This window comes from Lygodium microphyllum, chromosome 7, assembly GCF_053477565.2.
Source record: "Lygodium microphyllum isolate KBCC chromosome 7, Lygodium_microphyllum_v1.1.10, whole genome shotgun sequence".
NCBI classification, from domain to species: domain Eukaryota; kingdom Viridiplantae; phylum Streptophyta; class Polypodiopsida; order Schizaeales; family Lygodiaceae; genus Lygodium; species Lygodium microphyllum.
In genome coordinates this window covers 160,319,423-160,338,481 of record NC_141141.1, presented here as the reverse complement: position 1 = coordinate 160,338,481, position 19,059 = coordinate 160,319,423, and positions in this window count along the sequence as shown.

Sequence of the window (19,059 nt, the reverse complement as noted above, 5' to 3'; positions counted from 1 at the left end):
CCTCCATTTTGCATATGGACTCTTAAGGCACTATTGAAGTAACTTGAATGAGCATGTGCATGTTAGTCTATGTTGCCTGAAAAAGGATAACTATACACTAATGTTATATCTTTCTGTGAAAAAGGATAAGGTGCTAGACACCAATGCTACCTACAACATTGGTCTCTTCTCTTTAAGCTTAACCCATGAAACTAGCAAGCCCCTCTTAGATATTGAGCAAAAAAAAACCCTTTGTTCTAGATATGGACTCTTAATGCATTGAAACTACATGAATGAGCCTACAATAAGTCTATGTTGTTTGAAAGCTAGAAGTGTGAGTTGATAAATTTACCTTCAAATTGGAGATAAACAGTTATCCTATTACCCATATTGGCCTACCAATCCACTAATAGCATCAAAGGCCATTAAACATCAAATGATTATAACTATTTGTAAATTGGACCTTTCTATCAAAAACTATGTTTAATGTCCCTTGCAAAATTTACATGATATGTAAATATAATATAATATGTAACTATGAGTGGCATGCTTACTGATGCCAGAAGGCATATTTCACGGTGGATTCCGTGCCACGGTGGATTCCGTGAGGTTTTACGGTGGATTCCGTAAACTTTGATGACCGAGGCTCATACACAAAGTGGATTCTTTGTGCGAGAAGTTGATGGGGACGCCTATCCTTTTCGGGCGTTTCATTAATTTAGTGTGTACATGGGTGATTCCATAGCGGGTGATTTCGCAAAATGCATATTAAATTAATAAACGTTTATGAGTTTAGAGTACGCACTCGTAATAAATTAAGGTTAGGATTGATTTCTAACCAGTTGATTTATTTATGTAGCTGAAGACTGCTAGGTATTCACTTTTGTCGGTTTAATTGTATTATTTTACTAACGATTGTGAATGCTTCAGTTGATGTGTAGAGATAGCAGTAGTGGCAGAGGAAAGCATTGGAGGATAGCGAGTATTCGATTTATCACTTATATTTTGATGGGCGCATACCTTAGGCATGGCGCTTATATTTTGTCACGCATATTTATTGAGGCGTTGGATATTTATTTATTATTTTGTATGCGCATGGGTGCACGATTATGTTATTTGTACTTGGACATTGTATTGGGCATGCCAGACTCTTTGGGCACCGCCCATTAGCTTTATTTCTATTTTGTGCTAAAGCAAACTCAAAAGCTAAAAGCTTGCTATTTTGTAATTTGGACTATTATCTGAGCTTGAAGATGATTAATACATAAAATATATGCTTTGTGGAGTGCTCACACAAGGCATGGGGGGAGATTGCACCCAATTGGTCTCTTGTTCATGTCGAGCATGCTTTTTACCTTGAATTTTGTGCAAAAAGTAGAGTTCTATTGTTCTTGGGGACCTTCCGGCATTCACTACACGAGCGTACAGCATCCGATCTGCGCACCACTTACGATAGTGCTCTTGTAGTGTTTATAAGAGAATGGGATTGCTCAACAAATCGACAATTCAAAATCTTCTTATCATTTTTGTTTACTTCATGTTGTTCTTTAATGTTAAGTTCATCTCACCATTTGCTCCAATGAGAGCTAGTTCTTAAGAGGACAATAAGCAAATTTAGAACCAAAACCCTACCTACCTTGCTCTACCAATGCTGTTGATCAATGTATTACATGTAGGCAAACATCTTAGACTGCTATTGTCATGGACCCAACAAACCATGGACAAACCATAAAATATATAATTATACAATTTGAAAAAAATCTTATACTCAATCTTTTTTTGCACATAATGGTCATAGACCCAACCACAGACAAACTATAAAATATACAATAACATTATTTGTAAACAAAAACCATCATACATAAGGCTACCAAGTCAACACATGCCACATGAATACTGCTCACACGAACTAAAAAAGGATATGCATCCTACAAAGCATGAAAAGCAACATGATCATCATTATCAACGCCTAAGTAATGTCTACCCAACTTCTTACACTAACAATCTATTTCACCACATTCAACAAACACATCAATCACTATGTGTCTCTCCTTAGTAAATGTAGATAGCAACCACCTACACAAACAATCATGTTAGATATTGTCAAACCTATTTCACGAAGTGCTAAACACTTTTTCATATAGACATCAATTGTAAAAGTGATGAGCATTGATCTTATGGGCACATTATTGAATAAATTATAGGTCAAACTCAACATAAAAGTTTGTGTCATACCTCTTTCTCATTTTCATATATATAGCCACACTCTACCATTAAGGGTCAGGGTTCTACAACGAGCAAACCATGCCTTTCTTGCATGCTTCATGACTATGAGCAAGTGATGTATGAAACTAATGTGACAAACCATCCCTCATCTGCAATATAAAGATTACCAAAGATAGTGGCAACTATCGATATAGTGAAGTCGAGAAATGGTTCTATGCAAGGCAATTTGTAGACTCCATCATCTCCATATCAAGACTGGTGGGAAAGTCTGCCCACACCAGCTTGGCCACAATCATACATGGCTCACCTCCATGAATCAATGCACAATCAATATCTTCCAAGAAGTCATTGGTTCCACAAAACAAACTATTGTGTAGCATGATGAGGATAAGAATATTGATGGTGTAGACAAAAAATAGCTATAAGATAGCTAAAACAATATGAAAATACTCGCATGGTAGCCCACTCCACAATTGATTGCTATGTCCTCAACAATCACCTTTGTCATAGCTTCAAAGTCTCGTCTTCCCCCCACCTTGGTAGTTACCCCTCTTGTCAAGCTAACTCTTTATCCATGACACTCGGCCTGATGCATATAGGACCATATGTCCTCTTGCTACTATTGGAGCCCTTCATTGTCTCTATTGGCCTATCTAGGTTCCTCATGCCACCACCCTCTCCCTCGCTTGCTTCCTCCTCTTGCCTTTGTTGGGTTTGCCACAAAATCTACATCTTGGAATAGCGCACATTGTTAGCTAGGTAAGAAGAAGGGTAACATCACAATGAAGCATCCATTTCCATTTCTCACCATCTCAATGTGTTTGCCCTAAGGGGTATACATGGGCAAGTGGGCAATCCAACCACAATGGACATTCCCTGTACTCCCACTTGGCTGATCTCCCACTCCTTCTTCTATGTTTGTCCAAATAAACATGGGCTTTGGCATATCAAGAAGTCCTTCCCTCTCCTGGCTCCCCGCCCACCTACCTCATGCAATTAATCATGATACATTATGCGTATACAACAAATAATTGTATAAATAAGCATCTTACCCATATAACACCCTCGTTGATTATTGCTTCAACTATGATTGTTTCTTTGCATCCCTACTCATATTCATATCCTTTCATAAGATGTGGAATGCCTCATCCATGTGTTTTGTCCAAATACCTCTCTAATATTTACCAAAGTCCACTTGCAACTATGCAACAATAGTAGCTACTTATAACTCCTCTATATTGTCCTTGCATGCTACCAACAAATGCTCCCAATACATTTCCTTTTGGATGTATGTCAACATCCTCTTGTTGTCTCTAAACTTGGTCTAAGCTACATTATCTATAGTCTTACTAGTGACGAGCATATACAAAATCTCAATTTTCCTACAATCATCAAAGAATAAATATTATACTTAGGCCACTACCATGAAACTAAAGAGCACAAGCGAGTATGTATTATACCTTGCAAGGTTGAGCTTCGATATTGTAAGAATATAGAGCTTATCCTTTGTTATTTGTGCCTTGCCCTTCTTTGTCCAATCATGCAAGTAGGGATACTAGTCATGCCCGCCTCAAAGAACTATATCTACATGATAAGTTCTATGTCTACTATGTGAGATGGATTTGCATCCTCCTAGCAAGAAATAGTGCCAAATATGCTCACTAGTGGGGGCCCTAGTGGTAATGCCAAGTGTGCTCACTAGTGGGTGCCTAGCAGTTCTTGTGCAATAGGTTGTGTGTCCACTAAAGGCTCCTATGACACTAGGCATGACATGAGGGGCATTGTACCTCTTAGAACTCTAGAAGTGGCCTCCTCACTCATTGTGTATCGAATTGTCATGGATCACAATCCATGATCTTCTGGAGGTGTCTTCTTTTACGAGCGTTCATGGGGAGTCATGGCAACAATAAAAATTATGACCCACGCTATCTTCCACCTACCAAAATGTTCATCCAGCTCAATGTTGTACTTAATAAAGGTTTGTAATCACGCTTGATGAGGGAATGGGATGCCAAGGAAAGCAAGTATTATACGCTCGACTCCTCCTTTTTTGTTGAATATGAAGTCGTGCATGAGGCATTGTTTGCCAAAGAAAGCAACTCTAGTTTGGGATGGGACATGATATTGGCACTAAAGCTAATGCCTCTACCACAAACATTGACAATTTCCCTTTGTTTTAGGTTACTAGCCACGGGCTCTATTGATATGATTGACTTTGACATGATGCTAGAAAGAACAAGGACCCAAGATGATGAAATGTTAGAGGAGGATTGTATCATCACAGTTTGTGTTGTTGATATATTGCTTGAGAGTAAGATCAATATTGTTCTCAAATCAAGGGCACAAGCAATTAAGAATAGGGTCATAGTCTTAGAGTTTCCTAAAGCGTATGATGATAACCAAATATTCAAGCTACTGCCCACCTATGGAAAGGTCTCGAGTATGGATGGCATGGAGGAGAGGTATAATAGTCACCTTTGGACCAAACCAATGACATCTAACATGCCATTCCCTTACCTTATGCGAGTTAGTTAATATGTAGGTGTCTTAGAATGCCATAAGATAAGCTACCTGCGCTATACCACCAATCACAAATTTAACAATGCTTTCTTCAAGGCTTTGTTATTAGGGAAAATAGAACTTGGGCATCACATTGAGGATGGCAACAATGGCATTCCATGTCACTATTGTTGGAAACTAGCCATTTGCATAAACACTTGAAAATGTATGGTATACTATCATGCCACATGATGCCAATACAACAAGGCTAATGAGTCATATTAGTCAACACTCTAATGTAGTGCAACCTTGCACACCCAAGGCAATGATCGCAAAAACAAAGAAGATGGTGTCCAAGGTTTTAAGACTAGACCACAAGAGTGCAAGGCCACAAAAGGTGCATATGACTAGAGTAAGGGACATGCTTATGAAGTCACTGATCGTGTAGGGTCAAGTTTCCAATGGCAAATTTGTGGGGAACTCTAAGTTTATAAACTTGTTAGATGAGCTAGTGCCTCTTGTCAAAAGTCGAAGGTATATAACTTCCCATTTTAGCCACCTGTGTTGGTTATCTATAAATGTTTGAATGTTTTGTAGATTTCACGTATTATGTAATAAGAGAAGAAGAGTCCAATGCCTACGAGGGAGTGCTATGATGTGCTATTGCTCATGGAGAAGAGGTCAATGTATACCTTCTTTCATGAAAGCCACTTTCCTTTTAAGAGAAACATTTAATTTTCAAGATGTCCACGAAGGGTCCCACTTTAGGAGTAGACCTAATGAATTGCATGAGAAGGTAACAAAATGGAGACATTTGCAACACATGTGTATAGTTTGAACACACCCACTGAGTAAAAGAGTGGCTTATAATGGCTTGTCACATCTACATTCCAATGTAATAATATCATATGATGCTATGCTCTTAGGCTCACACCTGCTTGAAATGTACTACAATGTGTAATTTCTGATGATGATAGTGATGTGTGAGATGAAAGAGGAGAACATTGCTAGTCTTGTATTGTTTCAAAAGTGGTTGAACTTTATGATGTAGTAATGCAGTTATCTGCATGTCAATTTTTATGGGTTCACGGAAAATGAGACAGGGGTGAATTGGTTGGCCTAAGCATGGAAGAACATTTGTAGCATGTTATGGTGAGGAATGTCCCAAGCTTGCCACCACAAGTTGCACATATGGTGCATGGAGTAGTGGTAGGGACTCCCATGTTTGAGAAGCTGACAAATTTACAAGTTGCACATATGGTTTACGAAGCAATGGTATGGTAGGGTCTCCCATATTTGAGGAGGCAACAAATTTACAAGTTGTATGTGTGGTGCATGGAGCAATGGTAGGGACTCCCATATTTGAGGAGTCAACAAATTTATAGGGGAACAATGAAGTAATGCAACATAAGAGGAGGAAATCCATAGATACAGTAGGAACATGTTCTCATAAGCTTGGGTTTATCATGGAAACCAAGGATCAAGAACAAAGAGGCTACCCATGGAAGATTTCATTTGATTGGGCAAGAGGAAATAGAATATGTCCAATGGGCAAAACTACATGTGCAGGCTCAAAGGATGGTGAAGCTCTACACCACACAATAGTGTTGAACAAGGAGGTGTTGACTCCATTGCCAAAGCAATTCATTGTTGTGGAGCATAGTGTCAATCCAACTTTGTGTGCAATACAATAGACTCCATTAGGTTGCATAAGCAAGTATATGGGACTAATTGGAGGCAAGACCAAACGTGGAAAGATAGTATAAAACTACGCGTAAGGCATCACGGCTCCAAACTTCTTCTCTAAAAGACAACAACAAAGGGTTGCCCAAAGGCGCAGATGATGTGGTTTTAGTTAGATGATGTTATTCATAATCATTGTGTGGATAAAAATATAGTATCACTCTTGTCTAGAAGATGGATGAAAGAACAAATATCACATATGAAGAGATATGCAACTTGATGACTGCACAATTTAGACTAGAAACAATCACAAGGAGAGTAGGCCATGTGGCCACCAAAGTAGGCACTTCCATGCCTATAGTAGTAACATTAAATTTTTAATGAGGTCTACAAAGTGGAGGCATGGGTATCACGAGAGGTATCCAAAAGAGTCAAAAGTGCAAGCAATATAGTTGCAAGCCTTGTGAATGAAGTTACCATTAAGGATCTCAAACATCTTACTTTCCACCTAGCCACAAATAGTGATGGGCTATATGAGATGCATATAAAACTTGAGGCTTCTTGCACATGCCTTGAGTTTCATAAAAGAGAGTGTGTTAGCAAGCCTTACCTAGTGTGCAAACATCTATACTTTGTATTCATGAGTGTTTTGTCCGTGCATGAAAAAGAGAATATGCTCATGCACCGACCCAAGCTTTCTAGCAAGGATGTATCAACCATACTTCATCGACCTAAATTGTCTACATCCTAATCCAAACATTTCAAAATCCTCAATCTTTGTCCTAGGCTTAGCTTACCACTTAGTTGGGTTTTTGTCTTGGAATTTTGTGATTCCCCACTCCCAATTTTTGTATTATCAAACTCTAATTTTATAAACCATCTTTTAATGCAAGTACTATTATGTAACCACTATTATGTGGTCATGTATTTTCAAATTGCAATATTGTATGTAATGATGTGTAATAGATCATGATGCCATAGATATAAACCTTCATAAAAAGTTGACAAAAATTCAATTAATCCTCAAAAGCTTGCCCAAGTAGACTTGTTAAAAAATTGGTGGGGTAAAGGCACCTATACCTAGCCACGTGTATTAGTTACACTAATAGTACCTACATCGTATGTTAGTTACCTACACACTTGTACATTGTAGGTGGCAAGCACCCATCACTATCACTTTATTCTTTATTCTTTTAGTGACATTTGAATAAAGGGAAAGCCAGTCACACATTGTGATTGTTGGAGTTCCTACATCTTCTCTCTCTCTCTCTCTCTCTCTCTCTCTCTCTCTCTCTCTCTCTCTCTCTCTCGCTCTTGCTCCTTCCACCATAGCTCTCTCACTTCCTCTCCCCGCTCTTTCACTTCAGGACTCACTCCCTTCAACTGGTATCAGAGCCAACCTCCTTGAGAACTTGAGCTGACCCTTCATCTTGTGGACAATACATTCAACTCATAGTTTTAATGGCAACCACGGATTCTTCACCCTGAGATATGCATTGAACTCTATCTTCTTTAGCAATAGCCCATGTGTTTGCTCATGTTTGGGCAACCCTTCTCCCTACAAGATTTGACACCCCTCCCACCTCCCATGTGGCCTTTAGCATTTGGGCAGTCATCTCAGGCACTCCTTGCCATTTACATTGGCCTTGGCCTTGGCTTTAGCCCTTGGCATTGAGATTGGATAGCTTGTATTTAGTTCATTGACTGTGTATTCAGTATACAATTTGTAATAACAGGGCAACCCCCTATCATTGATGCCTCTCACTTAGAGGTGATGCATAAATGATGCCCATATATTCGAGGATGCTTACCCATTGATTGGAGATCATTTTGGAGCTAATTTAAGCACTATTATTGCTTAGTTTTGATAGATATTTGGATGCTATAATAAGCAAGGTTGAAGCTCATTTAGTCAATGGAATACATGCCTATTGCTACTTGGGTACTTATCGACTATTCAAGGTGATATACCAATGCTTATACTTGATGTTATGCTATTTCATGGTTCCATATTGCTTTTGAACTAAGATTGGAGTTTTGAATCTTGTCATTGGTTGTTATTTGCTATTATGTATGGTTATTTGATGCTTTAGTAAGAGCTTTGCAAGTTACTTAGATCAGACGCTCCCGGACATATGTTACTTGGATCTTGGATATATGGATGCCTTTCACATGATGTTTTGAGCTTTGTTTGCACTCATCTAACATTCAACTTTTGTTCCAATGGAAGTTGCTACTTGACACTTGGATATTACATTGAGCATTTGGTTATGCAGTTGAGCTTGAGGGTCTTATAGTGAGACCGTGGGACTTGGTGACATGTACATGCTCTTGTCATGCTTTATGTATGCAGTTGATGCTTAGTGGGCTGATTTGACATTGCTTTTGGGCCAATACCTATTGATGTCATGATGTTATTAGTGATGTATGCATCTTGGTTGGTCATGTATTGAGCTTTTGTTACATTGCTTAGTTTGTTGTGCCTTTGGTTGATCTCTTTTGTTACATGTGAGACACACTCTATGCATGATGGTTATGCCTATGGGATGTATCTCAGTCTAACACATTGATTCTTTGATGGTTCCCGGTACCAATTACATATTTACTCACTACTAGTTGGAGCCATTCCCTGGTAGTTGCAGTTTGTCTTATATACTATTGTACTTTATTTTTAGCATGTTGTAATTGAAGTTTATTGCATTGTTTATGTGAGCAATCACCTCCATTTGACAATTCTTTGCATTGAGTTTGTAGTCAGTTCATTACTTGATCAATACCCCTTATTTTCAGCTTGATCTAGCAATGGTTTTGGGGTTGATTTTCAAGTTATTACTACAACTTGTTTTGCCCTTCTGTGCATTTGCTTGGTCTCAGTATGGCTAGTGGTTCCAATGATAGTACTATCTTTAATATTGACAAGTTGAATGGTACTAACTACAGCTATGGGAAGGCCCAAATTTGGCAAGTTTTAGTACAAAAAATACAAGGTAAGCCTTTGAAACCTTAGGGTGTCAAGCCCGACCATATTAATACAGAGGATTGGGCTGAATTAGATGAGCTATGTAAATCCACCATCATATTGTCTCTCTTTAAGGAGGTGTTTTATAATGTTATCTCTAATGGAAAGTCCACATGGGACTTATGGGAAAAGATTCACAATGTCTATGACAAACAAAGCCTGCTTCTTAGATGTATTGGTGTGAAGCAACTCATAGATCTTTACATGAAGGAGGGCACTTCCATGTTAACCCACATAAATGAGTTTCATTCTATTCTCAACCATTTGTCCTCGCAGGGGATTGAATTCAAGGGCAATCTCCTCCCTTTGTTCCTCTTGGTTACATTGCTTGAATCATGGCATATGTTTTTAACTACTATGTGTGTAAATATGCTTATTGATGGGCTAGACTTATGGGGTGTAGAGGGTGCACTCTTGAATGAAGAAGTTAACAAAAAGAATGTCAATGCTTCTTGACCTCTCATGCTTTGACAGTTAGAGGCAATAATGGTAGGAGCAATAATGACCACCGTGGGAGAGACTCTCAGCAATCTCATTCTCAGTCATGTGGATAGTCTCGTAGTAAGTCCTATGGCCATAAGTCCTCCTTGACTTGTATCACTGTGGAAAAGTAGGGCATATTCGGGTATAGTGCTATAAAATGGGCAAGGACAAGTGCAAGAAAAAGGGAAAGGGTAAAGTATAGGACAAAAATGATGATTGCATTATTGCCCCTAGCAAGTTAGGTGTTAAGATTGAAGAGATGAATATCGTGTAAATTGATTTTAATGATTATTTTATACTTGAAGCTTCTTCTCTTGATACTTCACCATTAATTGATATTTTGTCAGGGTATACTCAGTGTTGGCTAATAGACTCATGGGCTTCCTTTCATGTGACCCCTCATAGAGAGTGGTTTCACTCCTATCATACTTTGACCGGATCTATCCATTTGGGTAATGACCTGGCACTAGAGATAGTTGGTATTGATGATTTCTATCTACAGTTTTGGTTTCAGTTGTATGTTTACTCTTCATGATGTATATCATGTTAAGCCTCTTGATCCAACACATCCTCCACAACTCATACTCAAGGTTGTCAATGTGGTCAATGCATGCATGCAATAGTTGGTAGACGTCCAATACCAATCAATGTACTACATCCACTATCGCTCATGAAAGAACATGTATCATGGAGGTAAAAAAACCTAGTCCATCAAGTGAAACACATGCTCTCTCAAGGGGGTAGACTACATTACTAGCCAACCTGGCAAACCAAGGGAAACATCATGCAAAAGTTCTCTTGCACAAAATAACATATGTAAGAGAACACCCTAATTTCCCTTTCTCTTATAACTGTTAGTGACTTTCCTATTCATGAATTACTTAAGACCATTTCCTTATCATGCACAAGTTGTAAAATTTCTCAAATTTCACAAGTTGTTTATTCTTTTGTTTACAAAATGTTAGCCAGCCTAAACTTATGTTCTATTGGCAAATTAAGAGTAGTTTTGCTAATCTTGACTACAAACTTTTCAGGAGGACTTTTATTACATCATTGGCCAAGATGGAATAATCAAGATGACTTGACATTTTTAGGCAAAAAAATAAAGAATTTATGAGATCGCAATCTAATGCGACTAGGGCTTATGACTTTAATCTAGAATACACATACTGATTTTGATTAATCAGATTCTTATTTATAAGAATATGGGTTTCAAAGTATTTGGTTTCAAAGAACCAAAAAGCTTCAATCAAGCTGAGTTCTTCAAGAATTCAAGCTCTTAAATTTTTTTTTTCAATGTGCTTGACTTTTTCGGCATCCACTAGGTAAAGTTTATTGCACAATTTTCAACTTTCCTCTTGGATTTCTTGCCAATCTACATCGAGAACGATCTTGAGGGTAATCAAGGTAACATCATGCCTAAACCAAATTTTGCTAGATCCACAAGTCGTAGTATATAAAGCTCAAAATCGTGGACCATACATTGGTCAAAAAGTCCCTACATAAATTCAGATTTTACTCCAGTGATCATAACATTTAATAACTTTAAAAAAGTATTCTTTCTATGTTAATATAATAGTGGAGTGTAATTAAGATTTAATGCTATTGTACCCAAACCTAATTTAACTTAGGATGGGCAGTTTTCAGTAGTCGTCTAAGGATCAATCCTAGTCACCATAAATTTGTGCTAACTTTGAGCATTTGGACTTAGACAACTTTGCAATCCCTAGGTCTACCTTGCATACAAAGCATTTAGAATCATCCCACGAGGATCGACCTGTAGGATCCTATATATACAACTACAGTCTCTAGTAGCAGTCTACCATTAGACTCACAATGAACGTATTTCGTAAATCACCCAAGTTCGAGATAAGTAAGCACCACACTTGGTTCAATGACAATGAGAAATAAGGGGGAGCTAAGTGTCAACTCCTCTGCCCATAAGGCATAGTCTCACAGCGACCCCCTTAAACAGTGCTTATCAAAAGGTCTTATTTTGATGGTCCTTATTTTAAATTTGGGGGAAGCCACCCATCTAACTAGATCCACCCAGTCTTAGGGTGATTCCATCCATCACTTTCCATTGAATCATATTTTAGTGTTCTAAACAAGGCATGCTACCACACTATTTATAACATATAAAAACAACTTTCTTAATTGATATTTACACTTGGTTCCTCATTACCTCCTTAGTTTACAAACACTAAGCAATTTATTTAAAAACAACTATTCTTGATTTTTTTATTCTTATATATACAATTGCTTCAAGAGCAAACCAACCCACAAACTGAGTTACTACCCTTGTTATGTTCATCCTGGGCCCTCCAATGATGAATCATGTTAGGGTTGCATACATTTCCAACCCCTACCTTAGGTTTGGTACAAAAATTACAACTCAAACCAAAGCCATGTCGATTCTCACCCACCATAAGGGTAAACCTTCCTATATAGAAGACCAAAATGTACCTAGCAACCACATTATATAGTATATAAGTGTGCATGCATGCGTGCGCGTGTGTGTTACGAAATTGTTTGTAGGATTTAAAATTTGAAATATGTTTTGAAATTTTGTTTTAAAAAATATAAGATATTATGCGGGATAGTTTATGAGATTTTGGATGAAAAAAATCCAAAAGGCACTCATAAAGTGTTTAAATTCTCAATAATTAATATAAAATTTATTAAGATTTCAACAATACTTTAAAAAAATTAAAATATTTTTGGATATAAAATAAATTGGAATTTATTTTTTGATATGTAAAATCTCATGAATAAATTGTAAAAATCTAAACTAATTCACTTTAATTAAGAAAAAATTAGAAAGTTCCTAATTAATACATTAAAATTTCATTTTTGTCCCTCCTTAAAAAAATAATTGAATTAATTTTGTCATTTTTTATAATAATAGATGGCAAGTAGTATTATTGATCCAAATTAAGTATATTTCCTTATAAAAATTATGGGTATATTATAAAGGATTCGCAAACATCTATTGGGAGGGAGGCTAGAAATTTTGATTTGTCCATTACATTAGGCTTGTGGTCTAATGTTTCTTGATTGGCTAGGTCAATCACTTGATAAATTAAATCATTGAGAGGTATGGTCTCAAAAATTGAGCCTATGACGGTAGGAGTGCCACAAGTTGATGTTGTAGAAATTGGGTTGTTACCTAGAAGGAGAGGGGATTATATTGCCATTTCACAAGCACGTACAACAAAATCACATTGAACATTTTGCCTAGGCCTTGGAGTTTAGTCCTTGGTTTGAACAAAGTGTTTATTGGTTTGTTTGAGCTCAATCTTTAAAGCTACTTTTGAAGTTCTCGAAGCATTATGGTGTTTTCTTGCAATACATGATTTCAAAAGCATACAAGTCCTCAAGGCACATTGCTACACTTTGATTCCAAAATTCTTAAGAGCGAATTGTGCAAAAAGCAAGCTTTCTTTCTTTCCAAAACCAAGGTGTTTGTGAGTAGACTAACAAAGGACCTTAGCCCTTTATGGTAAGTGTATCTATGGTGAGAGTGAAGTGTGGGTGAGAGTGTGTGTGCGTGTTGTGAGGGAGACCTAGGTGCGAAGGAATGTTGATGCAAATGACCTAAGGTGTGAATGAACTTTGTGACCTAGGTGCGAAGGAACTAAGATGCAAACGAAGTTAATGATCTAAATGCAAATGAGCCCTATGACCTAAGTGCGAAGGAACTAATATGTGAATGAACTTTGGTGTGAATGAAGTTAATGATCTAAGTGCAAATGAACTTTGTAACCTAGGTACAAATGTACTTAATGACATAGGTGTGAAGGAACTACAATGCAAATGAACTTTGTAACCTAGGTGTGAGGAAGCTTTATGACCTAGATGCAAATCAACTTGGTGCAGATGACCTAATGCAAATGATCTTAGGTGCGAATGAACTTAATGACCTGGAGCTAGGTGCAAATGAATTTTGCAACCAAGGTGGTGTGAATGACCTAATGTGTATGGAGTGTATGTGGTGTGTGCTTGATGTGTGTAAGGTTAAGGTGCATGTGTGAGGTTATGGAAGTAAACGAGTGTGTGACATGGATGTAGTGTGTGTGTGTGTGTGTGTGTGTGCGTGCAATATGTGGGATGTAGGTGTTTTGTGTATGGAGTAAGGTTTGTTTGTTTGAAGGGGGGTTATGTGTGAAGAGGGGCAAAATGAGTGTGAGGAGTGGATGTGCACTTTGTTGAATTGAACAAGTGTGTGTGCTTGTGTGGGAGTAAGAGAGTAAGTGTGCGAGATTTGGGGGTAGGTACTGTAGAGTGATAGTGAGTGGATTAGGTGTCTATGTGGTGTGTGTGAATGGGGCATGTGAGTATGCCGCAATGTGGAAGTATGTTTGGGACTTATGAATGTGTGTGAGATCGATTTTGTGTGTGTGTTTTCATGTGTGTGTTTTTTAGCATGTGTATCAGTGTTTTTGTACAAGCATGCAAATGTTTGTGTGTGTGTGCGTGCGTGCGTGCGTGTGTGTGTGTGTGTTATTAACTCTTAACCTTACCTATTAAAGTGTTTCCCAAGAGTCGCCGAAGAGCTAACAATGCTGCAAATGCAACCACTATTGAAGGTGTTGCCTCTCAGCCTGCCATCATCACCAATGCTAGACCAAAAAATGTAGCTGTCAATAGCCAAATGACACCACTACCATTGCACTAATGTCGCCGTCTCTACCTTGCAGCAGCCACAATGATAGTCACCACAACATCGCCAATCCACGTAGGCTTAAACATGCCAACACACCTGACTCCCACAATGGCAATTGAACAATGCCTTGAGGCTGAAAATGCAACCAAGGAAGCTACCTAGATAGAAGCAATTGGCCATCAAGCTCTAGAAATGCATTCCAACCACTTGCATAGTCAAAGCCATGAGCACAACACGCAAGCACTAGATCCTAGTTACCAGAAGAAATTTGACATTTATAATCCTAGACTTCCTATTTTGAAGTTTCAAATGTTGTCTTGTCTTGTTAGGGTGAATATCACCTAGCCCACATCTATCTTATCTCTCCTATCCTACCTTATCCATCTCTTGCTTATTATTCAAGCCAGGGAGGGTGTTGATAATACACCTCTCTAACAAGCTCATGTGAATCCTCCTCTAGTTGGTGGAAAAAGGGGGAGACGTATCTAAACCCTTTTGAGAAAAGCAATTGGATCCATAACATCACTAATGGTAAGCAAGCCACTTGCCTAATCCTATAAAAGAGGCTCATTGTAAAGTTGCACTTCCACAATCAATCATTCTCTATCAACAAAATTATGTTTCTACTTTGTGTCTTACTCTCTTTTCTCTGCACGCACACACACACACACACACACACACACACACACACACACACACACACACACACACACACACACACACACACACACACACACACACACACACACACACACACACACACACACACACACACACACACACACACACACACACACACACACACACACACACACACACACACACACACACACACACACACACACACACACACACACACACACACACACACACACACACACACACACACACACACATTCTTTCTCACACGCAATAATGAGCACTTTATGGTACAATCCTCCATAGCTATGTCCTTGAGCTTGTAGTTGTGTGGAAGCACCAAATTTCCAACAAATTCTATTGCATGGCACTCTAAGCACTTAGCCTAAGGCATAATGCAATTGCCAATAACCTTGTGTGCTTACAAGGGTCCCTCTTTTGTTCTACGCTATTGAAAGCTAAATCAACATGAAGTGTATAATGCATAGCTTAAAAAATACCACTAATGTATTAAAATCTAATAACTTACTAAGAAGTCATCATCAACCTTTACAAATAGCCAATTTAAAGCTTTGGCTAATGTTAGAATGCATTGTTGTTATATATTCAATAGCTAGCCAAGAATACATAATGAGCGCCATGCTTTTTATTGAAAATATAAAATGGATAAAAGGCACAAAGGGTCCCTACTATTGAGTCAATAACATGCTAGAGCTATAACATTATCTAGTTTTTGCAAGCTAAATAAGTGCTCTCCAAGCTGAACATGTGAGTCACCCATCATATGGCTTTCTATATAGCTTGTAGTTGTTATTTCTTATATTTTGTATTTTTGCTTGTAGCCTGTGTAATTTTTATTCAAATACTACTTTCTATTTGTAATTTTCTTAGGGCCTATTATATGTATATGGTTGCTTGGGTGTATTGTGAATGTTTGATTGATATATGATTAGTGGATCTTCTTTATTGCAAAATGTTTGTAAAGTCGTTAGGCGTAAAGATTTAGTACCTCCCAGAGAATTAGTAACATCTACCCTGCTAATAATACTCTTCAAATAATTCTTTGGAGGTACATTTATCCTATTTTCCAAAATAAAACCATTTATTTTTTGTACTTTGGCATTGATTGCTTTTTGGGTTTGTTTTAAGGAGACTAAAGTGGGCAACATAATAATGTCTATTTGCAAGGGAGGAACGAGGGGAAGAAGGAAAAAGAAAAACAGCATTTACGGTGTCCAACCTACTACATCACACCCATGCACAATGCACAACGTACATGTACTAGCGAATGCATACATGCACATCACCCACTACACACCACATACACACATTAGATCCTCTTTCCTTTTTCTTTTGTCCATTGCCCTACATCTTCACATTCTACACCATATGTTGGTGCACACGTTAGCCCACACTACACAATGCACAATGCACATACACTAGTGACCCACCCTTGCATTAGACCAAGTAATTGACCCACCTTGCACTTAGGCTAATCCACACCACCCTTAGGACACATTGTAAGTACACAACCATAGTGCACTACTACATAGTCCATACACCACGTACACACATGGGTGCATGTGCACCCGTACATCACAATTCCAAATACACATAGTGCATTCACATCTCATCACAGCACCTATGATGCATCAATCCACCCTAGTGCACACATGCATAGTGCACAATGCGGGTGCAAAATGCCTCTGCAATACAACACCTTAAGACATTCTGCACCTCCACCATTTGAGTGCATAGTGCACAATGTGTGACACCCACTACACACATGTACTAATGCACCCTTCCATAGCTATCTTAGGGCATTCAACCACACATAACTTGCATGTAGCCCACTACATGTAGCCATCTTAATTCACCCTAACACACACACATCCTTTCTTAGTAACACATTTACATATGCATGATAGGAAACCATCATCTCCTTCAATCGCTACTCACTTTCATGCACTAAACCCATCACATTTCACACACCTTAGCAAATTGTAGACCACATTCATTTCGAGGGCTAGAAACATGCTGTGTTGCAAAGGTAAATCATTGATCATAATCATTAAATGAAACCTTGATGAACACACGAGTTGTGGGTAATTCATTAGTTACTTCACACATTTTTTGGAAAGAAGAAAGCTTGATTGAGCACCATGCATTAGATCACTTGAAGTAAACAACATCAAACTATGATTGATTGACTTTGAAGGTTATGAAAAACTTGACAATATGTTGCTTGAACTTAAAAACCCAAGATAACAAAGCTTGGAACAATAAACTATAAGGGAACACTTAAGGAAACTTAGGACCTCAAATGCATAATGCCATTGTATGCACTTGCCAAGTGGTCATGACATCACATCTCCACCTAAAGTGAGACCTCTAGTCCAAAGGGAACTTCAAACATTCGTAGTACTTCTATCAATGGCCTAATCATTGTCGAGTTAGCAAACTAAAGATTGCAGATAATGCATTGGACACAATGGAGAAAACCACTAATATATTTTAGGCCACCATTGATACTTTTCAGCATGGCACAAATAGAAGTAGTTCATTGAGCTTCAGGACTAAGGCACTAGCACTCTAAACCAATTGTTGAATATTAACAATGATATGAGACAACAACCAGTGACCGTGCAAGGTAAAATGATAGCATTCAAAGAATGTGCCTAAATGTTGGAGCAATAGGATCCTCGCAAGAGTCACTATTGGACCTTGTGTAGCACCGCCTCTTTGACCATACATAAATCCTATATGTTGGGATCCACATAGCCCAAACAATCTTGAGAAAACACACCTAGAGACCAAGACTATTTATTCCCCTTGTAGCTAAACAATTAGACAAGCATCATGGCCCTTCTAGCTTTGTGAAACAATTCGAACAAGTTTGTAAAGCAAACAACCTTATGGGCAATGCTAAACAAGCATAAGTGTTTGGACTGTGCCTAAGTGAAAAGGGACAACCTTGTTTCACTAGACTTGATGCTATAGAGAAGGCCTCATTTACTTTACTCAAGGATCTCTTTATTAAATGCTTTGTAGAAGCTAATCATGGTGATAATGACCAATTGGCTAGACTATAACAAAGTTTTCATCAATGATATCTAAGATAAAAGAATTTATGAAACCATGGAAAGAAACTAGGGCCTTAATTGCTCAAATTCAAATGATGTGCTAAACAAAGCCATCCACGTCGGTGATTTGCACATGGAAAGAAACAAAGATAAGAAAGCCCTAGGCCATCGACAATAACTTCAATTAAGTCAAAGAAAAGGATAGGCTAACAAGGCACGGAACCTTAATAGTTGATGTGATGAAACAACAACATGAGCTACTAAAAATGGTTGAATCACATAACCTGCCGTAACCCTATCATCAGAATGTGTAATGCATACATTGTGGCAAAGACCATCTCCATTCACAGTGTTCCTAATCTACTCACACTTGCATGAACTATCGATGCTAGGCATGACATTACATATTGCAGAGCTCCTTGAATATGTGCAATTCAATCATGGTCTCAACTACTTGAGACAACACCAAAAAGTATAACAACTAGCTTTGCTAGCCCCACCCAATCAAGGACTAACTGCCCATAGAGTTGAACTTAGTCCATCAAGAATATCTAGCCTTTAGGCCCCATCGTAACATCGCCCTAGCAATCCTCTTGCACATTTGATTGAAGAATTATGCTATGAAGAGGAATACATGAATTTTTATGTGGCATATGATGGTGAAGGTAACATGATCCTTATGGACCACTTCCCTATTCCCATAATGACACTAGGACATAGGAAAGGAAAGCGAGCAAACTATCCAAGGCAAATAATAGAGTACTAGAATTGCCACCAACTAG